General features: G+C 28.5%; 1 protein-coding gene across 2 annotated transcripts in view; it reads right to left on the reverse strand.

Moving 5' to 3' along the window:
- Positions 1–16,090, reverse strand: part of LOC105201065 (G-protein coupled receptor Mth) — a 335,046-nt gene that overhangs the window by 287,206 nt on the left and 31,750 nt on the right. The window lies entirely within an intron of this gene.

Raw genomic sequence — 16,090 nt, forward strand, 5'->3', positions numbered from 1 at the left:
TGTGTGTATGTACTTTTTAAATCTTTATTTTTTTTACAAAATCCAAGTAATACTATCTTTGTATCTTCATTGAAAAATTTTCTTATTCTAACCCATGTGGTACTCTCTTTAATTTCTATACAGAACCTAAGTACTATCTCTGTATTATCATTGAAAAATATTCCTATTTCAACCCAAGTCGTATTTACTTCAAAATAAATATCTTAAATTTAATCCAACCTAAATATATTTTTCCCAAACAATGTATGAAATCTTGTATCGCGTAATTTTAAAGAGAATATGATAATGTACTGTTTGAAATAACTGCTCTATTTCTTTTAACAAATAAACTCCAATGATATCTTTATTTTTTTAATAAAACTCAAGTGGTGGTAGCTAAGAATTAAAGAGAAAAAAAATATATAAAATTATATTGAAGAAAAAAGTTTTTAAACTGCAAAAACTTGGTGTTGCTAGATATCTAAATATAATCTAAATACAATGTTGTAAAATATAATTGTTATAGTAACTTAGAAAATTATAATGATTTACAATGTTACTTAAATGTTAAGGAAACTTAATCTGCAACTTACTTTGTGTAATTACTTTTTTAACGCATATTTTACAAGTATTACATTTATTGCATTCTTTCTTATATCAATTCTTTTTATTGTTTGTCTTATCTAGCAGCGCCAAGTTTTTGTAGTTAAAAAATTTTTTAGTTTATTAAAATTTTATATATATTTTTTTCTTTAATTCTTAATCATCACCACTTTGGTTTTATTAAAAAAATAAAGATACTGTCATTTGGATTTTATTTGTTAAAAGTAGTACAACAGTTATTTTAAACAGTACATCAATATATTCTCTTTATAAATGACGCAATTTAAAGATTTCATACATTTTTTGGAAAAAATATATTTAGGTTGGATTAAATTTAAGATATTTATTTTTAAGTAAATACGACTTGGATTGAAGTAGGAAGATTTTTCAGTGATGATACAGAGATAGTACTTAGGTTCTGCATAGGAATTAAAGAGAGTACCATATGGGTTAAAATAAGAAAATTTTTCAATGAAGATACAAAGATAGACACTTCAATTTTGTAAAAAAAAATAAAGATTTATGTGGTACATACGCACACTTAGCGCCTCTTTTACCTTTTTTGAAAAGGTAATTTTGTACTGTAACAAATACCCAAACAGATTTGTTTTATTGCTTTCGCCGACTATCTGAGCGGAAATTTTCTAAATGTATTCGCGGTGTGTGCTAAGTTTATTTAGTAAAAGTATGTAAAAAAAGTTGTAGAGAATGTTACGTAATAAAATGTTACTTTTTTATACATATAAGATGTATTTTTTTATTAAGTATTTCAGAAATTATACTTGCATTTATTATGTTAATTATATTGCAAATAAGAAATATAAAGATATTTTTAAAGTACTTTAAATTTTTTAATTACTTCAGACAAAAAGTTTAAATTACAATCAGCAATCCTCTGTATAAGGTTTAGATCAGGGCTGGATAAAAATGCACATTTTGATCGATTTTCGGTTTAAAACTTTCTTCTTACCTCGCTACTTTCCGCCCAATCTAAATGTTGATTGATATTTGGACTGCGTGCAGGTTGGTGAGGTAAAAAACAGAGCTAACTGAAAATCAGGTAAAATGTGCATTTTTTGCCGAGCCCTAGTTTAGATGATGTCTGTATTTTAACAATATCACACAACTTTAATTTCAAATCTTTTTTGCGATACAAAATTGTTCACATATTAACGCTCGGAAAACACTGGCGTAGCACGGATATTTGGTACTATGAATTGAATACGCATTTCTTTCTACATCGCGATCCATAATTCCTCTTCGTACAATTAAGGCAAATATGTGGTGCTTTATTTTGAGGGATTTAATATGTAAACTCGATCCCTTGGTTATGACGTAATTTCAAAGACTTTTTTAAATAAGATTGACAATCGAAAATTATCTAATTAGACATCTCCACGTGAACGAGCAGATTTTGTCCTTTAGGAAACGACGCTAAATTTAATTACATTAACTCTCTGTTCTCTCTGAAAAAAATTGTAATATATAAATAAATGATAACAAATTGAAAAATTATTCCTCTTGCAACTACTCAAAGAATTGGAATAAGAAACTTGAGATTTTACAAAAAAAATTATATCATTAAACTCTTCAATGTCGGTTTGATTAAAATCCGAAGTACTTTTCAAAAAGAGGTGAGTTTTTGGACGTGGAATATCCTACGTTTAAGATGCGGTATCCAATATCTTATTTGATGATCTCCAGATTTCTCTTAAAGGTGACATCGGTATTCACTTACCGCGCGCGACTCATCCAATTGCTTTACACAAAAGTTGGATTATTTTATCAACAGCACGTAAATGCAAACACTCGAGGCGGATTGTCTTCGCGGTTTGTCTAGACAGCGACGGTTTCCACAGGAAAATGAAGTTTGAATTTTCCACAGGAGGTATGCAGGGCTTCCCATCCTATGCAAGCCTTCGGGTTGCCAAGGGAGTTCGCGGCGCCTTTTGATTGGCCCCACCTTATCACGCAACCCTCGCGACTTGCGCGAATCGCTTCTCGGCGCGCAACTTGAAGTAGGTGTTCTCAGACTGCAAATTTTTCGCTAGATTTCTCGACTTCGGACGGCCAAGCTAGAAGACTCTCTTAAGTTCGAAGCCTCCGCTCAGATCCAATGCCAGAATTCATTTCGAAAATCCTTCATTACAGCTCCAAGCGGGATCACGCTATGGCTAAGTATTGATATCCCTTTGCTTTGATCCGTACTTTCACAATTTTTTGTAACGTGCAACGGCCTTACTTGTACATACGCGTTAAGCGAGCATGTCAAAGATAATAAAATGAAACGGGCTCGTCTGCATGTCCCTGCTCTTCTCCGTGTAGTTCAATGATCCTCGAGTGACGCGATGGTAGATCCTCTTTCTCGTGATGATTCGACCAAGCAAAACATTTTCTTTACAAGACTCTAAATATAAGATTTATAAACAAACAAACGCTGCGAACGGCATTCGCAGCGCGTTATCAGGCCTATTTCGAAGTCGAGATGACGCAAAATCCGCAGCGTGCTTTCCTAGTCGGATCTTATTACTCTAGCTGTGACTAAAGCACTAAAGATGTGACGAGCGACTAAACGGGACGTCACGTCACATTATGGGCGAGTTTTCTAATTTATCGATTGATCAATTGCATTATGTGCAAATACAGCTTTTACAAAATAAAATTGCATTTACGCATAATGCGATTGATCAAAACTCACCCTATATATAAAATTTTTTTTTACCTGGATGTGATTTGAAAACACAAATTTTCTGTTTTAAAAACAATTATTTACTTACATAAAGTTTATGTTTTAAAACAGAAAATTTGTGTTTTTAAAGCAAAGAACAGTTTGTTATTTAAAATTTTTATCTTTTTCAGTCTTTTTATATTGATTTTTATCTTGATTTAAAATGACACACATCAATAAGAACCTACTTCGACGCAAATTTTTGTGATTGATCATGTTCCAATTAAGCAGATTGCTATTTCGGATTAGAAACGTGGTCAAAATAAATATGATGCAAGCAGGACAAAAATTTGGATTAAAATATAACTTTCTGACAGTGTTTAATTATCTTAAAGCATCTCAATTGTTTATATTGTGCCTTTTCATATCAAAATTCTTTATTAAACTGTTTCATTTAAGTTCCCTTACTTCAAAAAATTGAAATAATATTTATTCAGTATAAATTTTTGATACATTTATTATAGATTTTATTATACCATTTTTTCAGATAGAAAGTATAATGGAAGTTATAAATACATTCAAGGAGTGGTTAATATTTTAAAAATTTATTAACTCAAATGTATGAGAATCAGCGAAATGAAAAAATTCGCTATTCAAATATAATTTTTATAATTGAAAGGAATTAAGAAGATATTACTTAATAGTAAAAGATTGTATCTCGAGACGCACCTACGTGGAAGTGAATTGCATTCTTCTTCGAAGAAAATAGGATAATAATATATAACGGCTTTCGAGCATATTAAAGGAGTGATTATACACACACGGCACTATTAAAAATTTTATTAATTTTTTTAAAATTACGTTTCTTATGACAGTTAGTATAACGGCTAGTACTCGTAAAAACGATATATTTCGATAGTAAACTGTGGTGCCTGTAATAGGGCGCGGATGTTCGTGCATGATTTCGTGTTGCGCGCGAAGAACCGCTGCGGTCTATTTAATGCGGCCTACTTCATGTGAACATAAACATAAACAAAACACGAAAAAATTTTCTGCATTAATCTGAGATTACGTAAAAACATATTTCTTCAAAATGCCGAAATTTTTACACGAAAACTTGGCAATGTCAATTAAAAATGACAAATGTTTATGATGTGTTCACCGGATTCAATTTATTAACAGATTCAGATTCTGTTAAATTGACAAGCATTGGGTCTTCTTGAGAAATGCAGCGAGCACTAGATTCACTCGATTTTTCGCGCGCGACACGGGATTATGCACGAACATCCGCGCCCTTGCCTGTAATATTTGGACAAGCCCATAGAGGACGATTATTCCATGTATATCTTTCCCTTTCACATACATCTTGTACACACTTTTGGTCATATGACGTAAAGATAATCATACTCCATTTATATGTATGCTCTTAGTTTAAACATTATTGTTTATTCGGCAAAGTTCAACGCGTGTCGAATGAGTGAAACCATTTTTTCTTTTCAAGAAAAGATTTATTTATTTACATGGCTGAACTTAGCCGAATGCGCATACTATTAATATACATAGATAATTTACACAAAATGTTTATTTAATTAATAAATAATAAATAAAGTAAGTGTATCCAATATAGCTTACTTGATATTTCCAGTTAAAAAGTTAAATCACAATTATCTACTCAATAGAATGTTGACAAAAATAGTTCTTTATATACAGTATGCCCGTTCTTCGGCTAAGTTTGAGAAATTGACCGAAGGAACATCGATCGATTAGATAAAAGAAGTGCAAGTGGTTTTTGTTCTGTTTCGGGACGCGTAGCTGTCAAACAAAATTTCTAATAATTCCGCTACGAATGAATTGTATAAAGTTCCACGATTAAAGCTTGTGTTCTTTTCGTAAAGAGTTTATTTATTTTGTCTCGCGCGCATTCAAGTGTCTTTGCGCGAGTGAAATGTGTGCTCATCTCGTCAAGTATAACAATACTTTAATATGTTAATATATTAATAAATATATGAATATGTTAATAAACTCGCAAATGTAACATTAGGCCATTTTATTATCTATTTTCTACACTTTTTGTGAAAAAAGGAATAATTAGGCCATATTAATAACATATGTACTCACTATGACCTAACTAACAACTTTCTCAAAAATTTTTACTGTATCCACGTAAATATTTGGAACTGTTTCATATTTTAATGTTCAGAAATGTTTTCTACTTTAAATCTGACCATGTGTTTTTAATTCTGTACTCAGCAAAAAATTAAAAAGAATCGCAAAGCTTCGGTAGACCATGTACAGTTATCTGATATTCTATTTCATACATTATTTCACATACACGTACATTATTTTTTCATATACATTATACATATATTAAATACAATTAAATAATTAAATTTAATTAAATTATACATACATTATATTAAAATTCTTGAATTTTTATAGAATGTTTACTAATTATCTATAAATATATAAGGTAAATGTCCCAATTATTGACAGTGTCCCAATTTATGACAATCTTGTTTTCCTTAATAAATCAGCTAATATGGATCCAATATTTATTCTAAACATGTATTTAAACTCTACATTTTATTTATATTTGATTACAATACATTTCGAATAAAATTAAAAACAATAAGGAATGTTAAAATATCATAATTACAAGCATAGTCTGACGGCGACAGTTTGAACGCAGATGCTCTCCGTCATCTTAGAAAGTGACAGCTGATACTGAGACGTCTGTTTGCTGGATTTATGCAGTTGTGCTTTAAATAATTTGAAATAAGTAAATTGTTTTGTCAAGTCGAGAGAAAGTTAAGAATATTTCTGAGCATAAGAATATTAAAGTTTGAAATTTTTGTAGTTAATTTATATATGTCACTAATTGGTATTAGAATATCTATTTGTCCATATTACTGACAACTCAGAAATAAATACATATAAAATGATATAAACGTATATATTTCTAAAGAGAACATGTAGTTTATAAATCTTATTCATTATGAAGTTAAAAAATTGCATTAATATCATAATTGATCTTTATACAATTTAGAAAATAATATAAAAATCAGCTCTTAACCTACATGTTCTTTTGTTTAAGTCAGTAAACGGGACACTCATATAATTTTGTACCAATTTGTGATATCTCAATAACTATTACTATTCCAGAAAGAGAATTGCCACGAGATAGGGCAAAACATAAATACAAGTTTTAAACAACATGTAATAAATAAATAAATTTTGTTAAATACAAAACGGTATAATTAAATATGTTTAATGTTTCTTATAAAAGCATAATATGTAATCAGTAATAAGAAAGTTAATATATAGCTTCTGTCAGCAACAGTCATATTCACCTTCTGTCAGTAATAGGGAACGTTCATATGTTCGTTACCTGTCAGTAATAGAGACATGCATATATTACAAATTGGGACAGAACCAAACTGACATGTCACTAAATGGTACTTCAGCTACTTTTCAAAAAATATTATAAACAAATTAAAATCTGCCCATAAATAAAAAAAGACAACACAATTAGAATCCCAAATGTTCAAGCTTCCTAACAAAATCAATTTTTTATACCTTCTTTAACATGTACATTATTAATTTATTATTACGATAAGGTTACTACGTCACTAATTGGGACATTTACCTTAACTGTTACTTTTAAGCATCTTTTCGGACTTTTGTTACGACATTTCTGTTTCCTTTACTTATTCAATTCGTGATATTGCTACTTGGGACTATCTTTTCCGATTAACTAAACTCCTTGGGTTTGATCATAGAATTTTTTTTCTAGGGCGAAAACGTGAAAAGCGAAAATCTTTACCATTGAGGTTAATGAAGAAATTTTCGATTTTTTACGTTTTCGTTCTCGGGAAAAAATTTCATAATTGATCCTCTGGAATGGACTATCTGTTTTCCTATTTGAATCGTTACTTTATACCGTTATTCTCTCTCCGATCTCTCAAAATCTCAATACGGCTAGTTATCGACCCCTTTTTAAAGAATAATTAGCGTAAATATCGCGTAATTGATCGCGTTTTTCTTGACTGTATAAGTAAATAATTGGTTACGTTGCAGGTTGACTTTTTCTTATATCTTGCAATCGTTTGCGAATAGCTTGATACACGCTTTTTTTCAAAACCAAAATAATAAAAATCAAGAAATCGTCAAAAATACTTAAGACAAAGGTAATATTGAAAAACACGTTCCAGTCTGGATACGAGCTTGAACTTTTGAATAAGTAGTATTGTACTGTTTCAATTATCAATCGCATTCCCATGACGATGAACAGTTTGAAGATCATGATAAATCTATTGAAAAGTAATATAAATACAATTGATTAAAGAATAATATAAACACAATCTTTTATAGAATGAAAATATGCAAATAAACTAAACAATTCATAAAGATATCATTCATAAATACAGATAAAACAGCAACAAAATTAAATAAATATTGTTCTATTATTAGAATGTATTTAGAATTTTTCCTTGCACATTTGCTATAATACAATAATAATTGTGTATAAAGCATTTCTCATTTATTGGAAATTAACAGTGATAGTTATTTGTATGTACAGTAAACATAACTGACAGTAATATAATATTAATGTTACAATGAATATAACATTAGTAATATTGATACTCTTTTAGGGAAAGCAATAGTTAAGAAAATTAACGCTTAAGATAAGCAATTTATATAAATAGTTAAAATTGAATTTCTATTTTATTTTCATTTTTATTTTTATTAAAAAGCTGAACAGGTTCGATTCACCGAAATTTCATCAGCCGCAGCTAATTTGATAATCGATGTCATGTTATTTTATGTTGTTACAATAAATGACTCCGATGGGAATCATATTAGGTTAAGATATCATTTATATTGTAAATACGCGTTGATGAAAAGTGTTTCAACACATTTAAGTAATGAGAACGAGAATACATATAAACGTAATAATTTCAAACTCAACAAGAAAATGTGGTATAAAACATTTTGAATTTAACAGTTATAGTTATAGTTATATAGTTATTGAGGTCAAAATTATAACATTGAAAGTTGTCGTTTATTAGCATAAATAAATAACAAATGATTAAGTCCTCTGAATAAGGGATTTTTGATAAACCATACTTTTTTGTTTTATTAAGTGTAAAATGGTATTTCCTTGATAGGTAAATCTAAATAATGGTTATATTTAAAATATTATAATTATCTAACCAACTGATTATTTATAATAAAAATCAACAATATAAACTTCTGAACATATACAATTTTATTGTCATATTTCCTGTGTTTCAGTTTTAAATAGAAAACAATTCTCGCATTTTTGCGTAGGTTGTAGAACTTTAAAAATAGGATGAAAATGATAAAATGAACACAAGAAAGATCCTAAATATGTGTTCAAAATTTATTTACATAATCTAGATAAGTCTAGATAAACAAGTTTTTTGTCAAACTATGTCTTTTAGTTTATAATTACTTGCAAAAATAAAAAAATACGAAGTTTTTAGGCTCGAAAAGCAACTCACCTTTTTCTATTGGAATGAAGTTGTTTGCTTCTGGGATCCGTTCGACTTTTTATATTCACTTTTACGTTATTGTAGTATTTCGTCGTGAGAATGAAGAACACCACGTTAGATATTAGCAGAATCGTTTCAGGTCCAAATTTAAAAATTAAATCGCCGTAGTTATCCCAACTGTTTTTAACTTTTGATTAAAATCATAATAAAATTTAATTTAACTACTTTAAAATTATTACGCTATACACAAAAAATTGTAACAGCAATACAAAAACATTGTTCATCCGGAAAAAGTATCGTCGGACAAGGAGGGGATTTCTGGCCCCGTGCCAGAATCAATCGTTATTCAGGACAAAATATCTTTAAAGATACATGAAAATGTTATGTCAAATTTCATTTCAAAAGACCCATACAATTTCGAGATATTACGAGAAATGTGATTTTTCATCAATATTCTTTTTCCCTGCTAAATCTAAATTAATCTTTACAAACAAATTCATAATTATAAACGGTATTAATATACATAAGTTTGAATTTTTTGTTGTTCTTTGCTGAAAATTCTGTTTTAAAAAAATCATGAATTTTTGAAATCGCATTTTCTCTTGATCTAAATAATTGGCCACTTCTAAAAAACTTCAGTGGACAAGTTATATTCGATATTTTTTTCAGATTTTTCAATTTGGTGGAACGTTTCGAAAAAAAATAAAAACTGAATTTTTATTATTGTTCGATCTTATATGTATGCATCAGGTTGACACATCTTATAAGTTGTTTTAAATACAATTACTCACCTCTGATCTCACATATGCAAAAAGTTGTATAGAATAAATATTAATAGTACAAACAAACTGAATATGTAAATAATTATTTTCCTTCTATTACGTTTTATTTAAATAATCATCGCAAAACTAGTTTCTTCATAATTTAGCCTTATTTTATAGCTTAGTCAAATTAATTAAACATGTTGATGGTACATTATTTTGCTAACAAGAAATACATATAAATGTTACTTTTTAAAATCTTGCAGAGAATAAAAGTTTCGAATTTTACATGTTGCTTAGCTTCGAGGGGGTAACCACTCGGAAAATAAATGTACACCGGACTTCACCGGATTCCATTGGACTACTTTGGACTTCGTCGGACTTTATCGGAATTTACAGACTTTACGGACTTCGCGGACTTTGTGGACTTCATGGACTTCATCGTACTTTACCGGACTTCATCGGAATACATTGGACTTTATTGGACTACGTCGGAATTCATCAGATTTTATTGGACTTCACGGACTTCATGGACTTTATCGGACTACGTCGGACTTTGCCGAATATCATGGGACTTTATCGAACTTCAAGGAATTCTACGGACTTCTAGCGGGTTGTATACCGGAATTTAAGTGTGGTTACCCCGCTTAGCTTCCAAAATTCTTTTTTTTTTTAATGCAAAGTCCCAATTTAATAAATTTTAGTCCAATCTAATTGTATCCTTGTTTTAAGATAAGAAAATTAAAATACAAATATTTGTGTAAATTGATTGTTCTATTATTGGAGGACTATTGTATAAAAAAAAAGATAACAATGTTTACATAAAGTCCACGGTTACCTTATTTATATTCGACTGTTCTTGTTCGACTTATTGCACGATGACTATGCTTTGATAGTTAGTAACGGAATGAGCGAACATTATAAACCGTGCTACTTCAATAGATCAAAATAAGATAAAACTGTTTATTGTTAACTAGATTGCTTTTACGTCTTAAAACTATTATTTTATATTAACGTTCAAAAGTTAATTATTTGAAATTCTGTCTAGCGAATTAAATAAATATTGTTTAAAAATTTCGTCGTTAGTATTGGTACCATTTTTGGAGAATTTTATATTAATCATTTTCGATATTAGTTTTTTGTGATATCTTGGTTTATAATTCAATACTTCCACGTAATCCCGATCAAAACTATGATTATTATTTGACATATAACATGCATGTGTTCTTTGAATATTATAGAATTTTAATATTATAAAGTTTTTCTTACTAATTGTAAGAAAAACTAACTTCGTAGTTTAAACTACGTAAACTATACAATATTAAAGTTTTATATTACTATTTGCAGATGTGGGATCGGAGGTAATTGTATTTAAATCAGTTTAATAAATGTCAACCGGATACACTTAAAACCAAAAAATAACATTAAAAACGTTAAAAACGGTTTTTATTTTTTTGCCACTATTGAAAAATCTGAAAAATAAATCGAATAGAATATGTCATATAATTTATCCAAATTTTTTTATAATGTTTTTAGATTAAGGAAAATTACGATTTCAATGATTACGATTTCATGAATTAATAATTCATTTTAAAAACGTAAGTTAAATCAATCGCAATTTAATATTAACTTATTTTATAAAAAAATAAAAAATTTTTCATAAAATTACATATGATAAATGTGTTTATTAGAGGAGAAGAGAGTAATATGGCGCCCATTTTTATTTTGTTGGATAACTTTGTTTATAATCAATATACCCTAGGCAACGAAATTATCATAATATTCATTTATACCAAAATTTTGCACAATTTCAAATAATCATAACTTTGTTAAAAGTTATCGTACTTTAAAGTTTATTTTTCACTTTAAAGCTTAAAGTCTCTAGTTTAAGGTGCATTTGATCAATTTTGAATTTCTGCTTTCCTCTGTCCGCTGTTTCTTTAAAAGTAAGGACGTGTTTTGTTTCCAAACATTTGCATAGTTTCGCGCACTCCACAGGGTAGGATGAATTTTTTTCGTAAATGTCACGATAGCTATCGTAAAATTTGGATTTTTCCCTGCAAATTGAAAAAAAATTAGGTTTCTACGATATTTTTCGAGGAGTTAAGATATATCAAAGTTATGTATGCATTTTTATCAGCTACCGCCAGCATTACCTGAATTTTGATTTGTCTCATTAATAATGAGGCGATCTTCTCTAGCTGACGATATTCGTTTTCGACCTTGCCCTCTTCTTGGACAAAATCTGCGTGTTTCTTGATAACAAGAAACTCGAGAGATAGAGGATCGACGAACACCTATACTCCTTGCAACATAATTTTAATTCAATCCTTCCAAAAGAGCAATGATTTGACACCAAAACTCTATATAAGCGTAAACTTATTTTTTACTGTATCACTCAAGAAACAAACGATAAAGTTGTAACAATGCCTAGTTTGAACAAAATTCAATGTGCGCAAATCATTGCTCTTGTGGAAGGATTGTATCAAAGATATGTTGCAAAAAAATGGGTGTTCATCAATCCTCTATCTTTTGAGTTTGGGCTTGTTATAAAGAAACTGGCGGCCTCGTCGAAGAAGAGGACTAGGTCAAAGACGAATGACGTCAGCTAGAGAAGATCACCTCATCATCAATGAGACAAATCGAAATCCGGGTAATGCTGGCGATAACTGACAAAAATGCATACATAACTTTGATATATCTTAACTCTTCGAAAAAAAATTGTACAAACCTGATTTTTTTCAATTTGCAGAGAAATCTCCAAATTTTATGATGGCTATCGTGACATTTGCAAAAAAAAAATTCACCCCGTGGAGTGAAACTATGCAAATGTTTGGAAACAAAACACGTCCGTACTTTCAAAGAAACAGAGGAAGGAGGAAAGCAGAAATTCAAAATTGACGAAATGCACCTTAAAGTAAGGATTTTAAGCTTCAAAATAAAAAAAAAATTTTTAAGTACGATAATTTTTAACAAAACTATAATTATTTGAAGTTGTGCAAAATTTTGATATAAATGAGTGTTGCGATAATTTTGTTGCCTAGTGTATTATATTATTGAACTTAAACGATTATATTTCTCAAAGTATTGTTTAACAGATTCTAGACTCTAAGTTGTGAAATATTTATTATTTAGGATGAGATTTATACAATTGTAACGCATTGCATAATTGATGGAAAGAAAAAGTTGTCACAACGTGATTAGCCCAAAAATAATTTTAAAAAGTGGTTTATTCTTAAAGATACACAATAACTTGTTACAAAATTATATATTTTTAAAAATAAAACATAAAATGTCAGAGACTTGTAAAATTCAGAAACATACATAATTAAAGTTTGATCTTTGAAACCAAGATAGACTTACGTGCTAATAATATTATTTACTTATAGTTTTAAGTAAGTTGATAAACATTCAAACGCGAACGTTTCGACCCTTGTGTTGGGTTACTCTCAGTGCTACTTTAATTTATATAATTTTTGTTGAATACATACATAATTCTTTGTGAGTTACTTGAGAATAATTCCGTGAATTCAGATTCTTTATACGAATTAACTTAATTCTTCTTAAATACGTAATGACGATTTTTAGTTAACTTCTTACATCGTTGTTTTTCTTTCTTTTTTGTGTCATAACGCATAAAATTATTTATCCATAGTACTGCACATTTAAATAAATCAAAAATTGATTTATCTATAATATTAATTTATCTTATAATGTCAGTACCTTTAAGAGTAAATTAATATTTAATAAAATTTATTTTTTAAAGGCATGAAAAACTGTGTGATGAGACTTATCGTCACACAGTTTTTCATGCATTTGAAAAATAAATTTTATTAAATGTTAATAATAAATTAAAAAAATATAAAATTGACATTAAAATTATAAGCTTATAAGACTTGTATAAAAACTTTTATCTAAAATTGAGATTAAAATAGAAACACAAAGATTTATGTATACATTTGACAGGAATTTTATAAAATGAAATAACACTACGGATTACCCAATACAATGGACAATGGTTGAAACGTTTGCAGTACGTTTGAATATTTAAACAACTTGCTTGAAAATATAAAAAAATAATATTATTAGCCCGAAAATCTAGCTTGACTTTGATGCCCATTTATTTATATACCTATTTTTAATAATGTATTTTTTAATTTAATTGTTGGAATTTTCCTGATTTAGAATTTTCTTGTGTTCATAACCTTTAGAGATATCGTTAGAAATATCATTTTATTCCTATTTTATTAACATTAAATAACAATCATAAAATGATATCTCTAATGTTTTTTAACATCACCCTCTAGAGTAACAATTATTTTAAGCAAAGGAATATTTTTATATAAAAATTTTACTTTAAAGAACTATAATATTGTAACAATGATTGATACGAGCTAATTAGCTCGTATACAAATTAACAATAACGAGTGAGACCAGTAAAACATACAAAAAATTATAGGTGTTTATATAAAGTATAAATTGTATTTATAAATTTTATTTCAATGCGCTCATGGCGACGCCATTCAACGTCAAACTGATAATATTAGTAAATAGATCTTTTGAAATTTCGCAACATTTATCTGAAACACTTTTTTCTAAAATGCTTAGTTTTCGAGATATTTTGCTGTTCTGGTATTTTTTCTCCACCCTGTATACGAATTCCACTACTGTATCAAAAATGTGAACTGAACAAGAAAAGTTTAGCAAAGTCCACGTGTATCTCAGAAAATCAAATTTTAGGAGATTGAACTTTTCATTGCGATATCTCCGTCCGTAGAACATGAATAGAAAAAATAAAAACATTTTTATTATACAACTTTACCCAAACTATCGTTTGAGAGTATTTAGAACTTAATCGATTCAGAAGTTATTGAAATATGATAATCTCGTGTGCTTGGAAGTTGATGACTCGTGTATAATATTTTTTTTTAATACAAAAATACAATCGTATCACGTGCTAAGTATAAACGTTATATTGTATATTAAATAATTATAAAATAAATAATTATAACATGTTTAAAGTTTAAGTTTTGTATAGATTTTGGTTATACAAAAACATAAAAAAGTTATACATACGAATATCAGTTACAAAAATGATACTAATGATACTAATGTATACTACTTGTTAATGATAAGTAGATATTTAATAATTAATAAACCAAATCATATTCTATTTTTATTTATTCATAATTTGTCACCAAGAACATGATCCGTCATTTGTCATCATGAACACTATTATTTTTAATCAAAAATGCATAATTAATTTTTGAAATTTTTATTATTAATATTTAGTTATTTATATGTAAATATGAAATTAAATAAATGGGGCGCGCGTAGCGCACGTTTGTGTTTTAGTTACTGTTAAACTTTGCATAACTCGAAATATGTATAGTCGGAGAACAATTAAATAACAAAGAAACACTCGAATATACAGGGTGTCCAAGAAAGCTCGCATCCCATTTTAAGAACGGATTCTTTGGAAAATTCTAAGAAAAAAATCCTAATACAAAAATGTCGAGGGTATAATGGTTTTCAAATTATTTGCGATTAAAATTTACGAATCACTGAGCTGACATTTCGCGCGCTCAGGCATGGTGACATGACAAAGGTACCACAAGGGTACCTCTTGATACTGAGATTATCATATAAATACGAAGTGACATTTATATTAAGAAATTACTACTATAGGAAACATATTTGTACATTACATATGCACAATTAATGTTTTCAACAAAATATCAATTTAATAACAATATGTTACGATAACCGTTGGGTCAGCTGTCAAAATAAATTTATTACCATTAACCATGTTCATATGATAAAAACTTTTATGGTAACATATTGATAATATCGATAATTTATGCGATGATATGAAAAAGATTAAATATGTTGATAAAGTAGAATTCAAACATATCAAATTATGTCTATTTGACATTATCGCGTTTATATCAATTAAATTACCGATTTACATTTTTAATAGTTAAAAATGTAAATAAATTATTGATATTATCGATATGTTACCATAAAAGTTCTTATCATGGTTACCATAAAAGTTCTTATATGAACATGGTAATGAATTTATTTTGACAGCTAACCCAACGGCTATCGTAACATCTTGTTATTGAATTGATATTTTGTTGAAAACATTAATTGTGCATATGTAATGTACAAATATGTGTCCTATAGTAGTAATTTCTTAATATAAATGTCACTGCGTATTTATATGACAATCTTAATATCAAGAGGTACCCTTGTGGTACCTTTGTCATGTCACCATGCCTGAGCGCACGAAATGTCAGCTCAGTGATTCGTAAATTTTAATCGCGAATAATTTGAAAACCATTATACCTTCCACATTTTTGTATTAGGATTTTTTTCTTAGAATTTTCCAAAGAATCTGCTCTTAAAATGGGATGCGAGCTTTCTGGGACACCCTGTATATGCATTCGTGTAATAGAACGATTAAGTATAAAAACAATGACAAAGTAGGTGTAATTAAGTGTTAAAATGTGTCTTGAAAAAGTTGAAAAATGCTCGAAAGTAAATATACCTTGTTACAATTG

Source organism: Solenopsis invicta, chromosome 9 (assembly GCF_016802725.1).
Source record: "Solenopsis invicta isolate M01_SB chromosome 9, UNIL_Sinv_3.0, whole genome shotgun sequence".
Taxonomy (NCBI): Eukaryota; Metazoa; Arthropoda; class Insecta; order Hymenoptera; family Formicidae; genus Solenopsis; species Solenopsis invicta.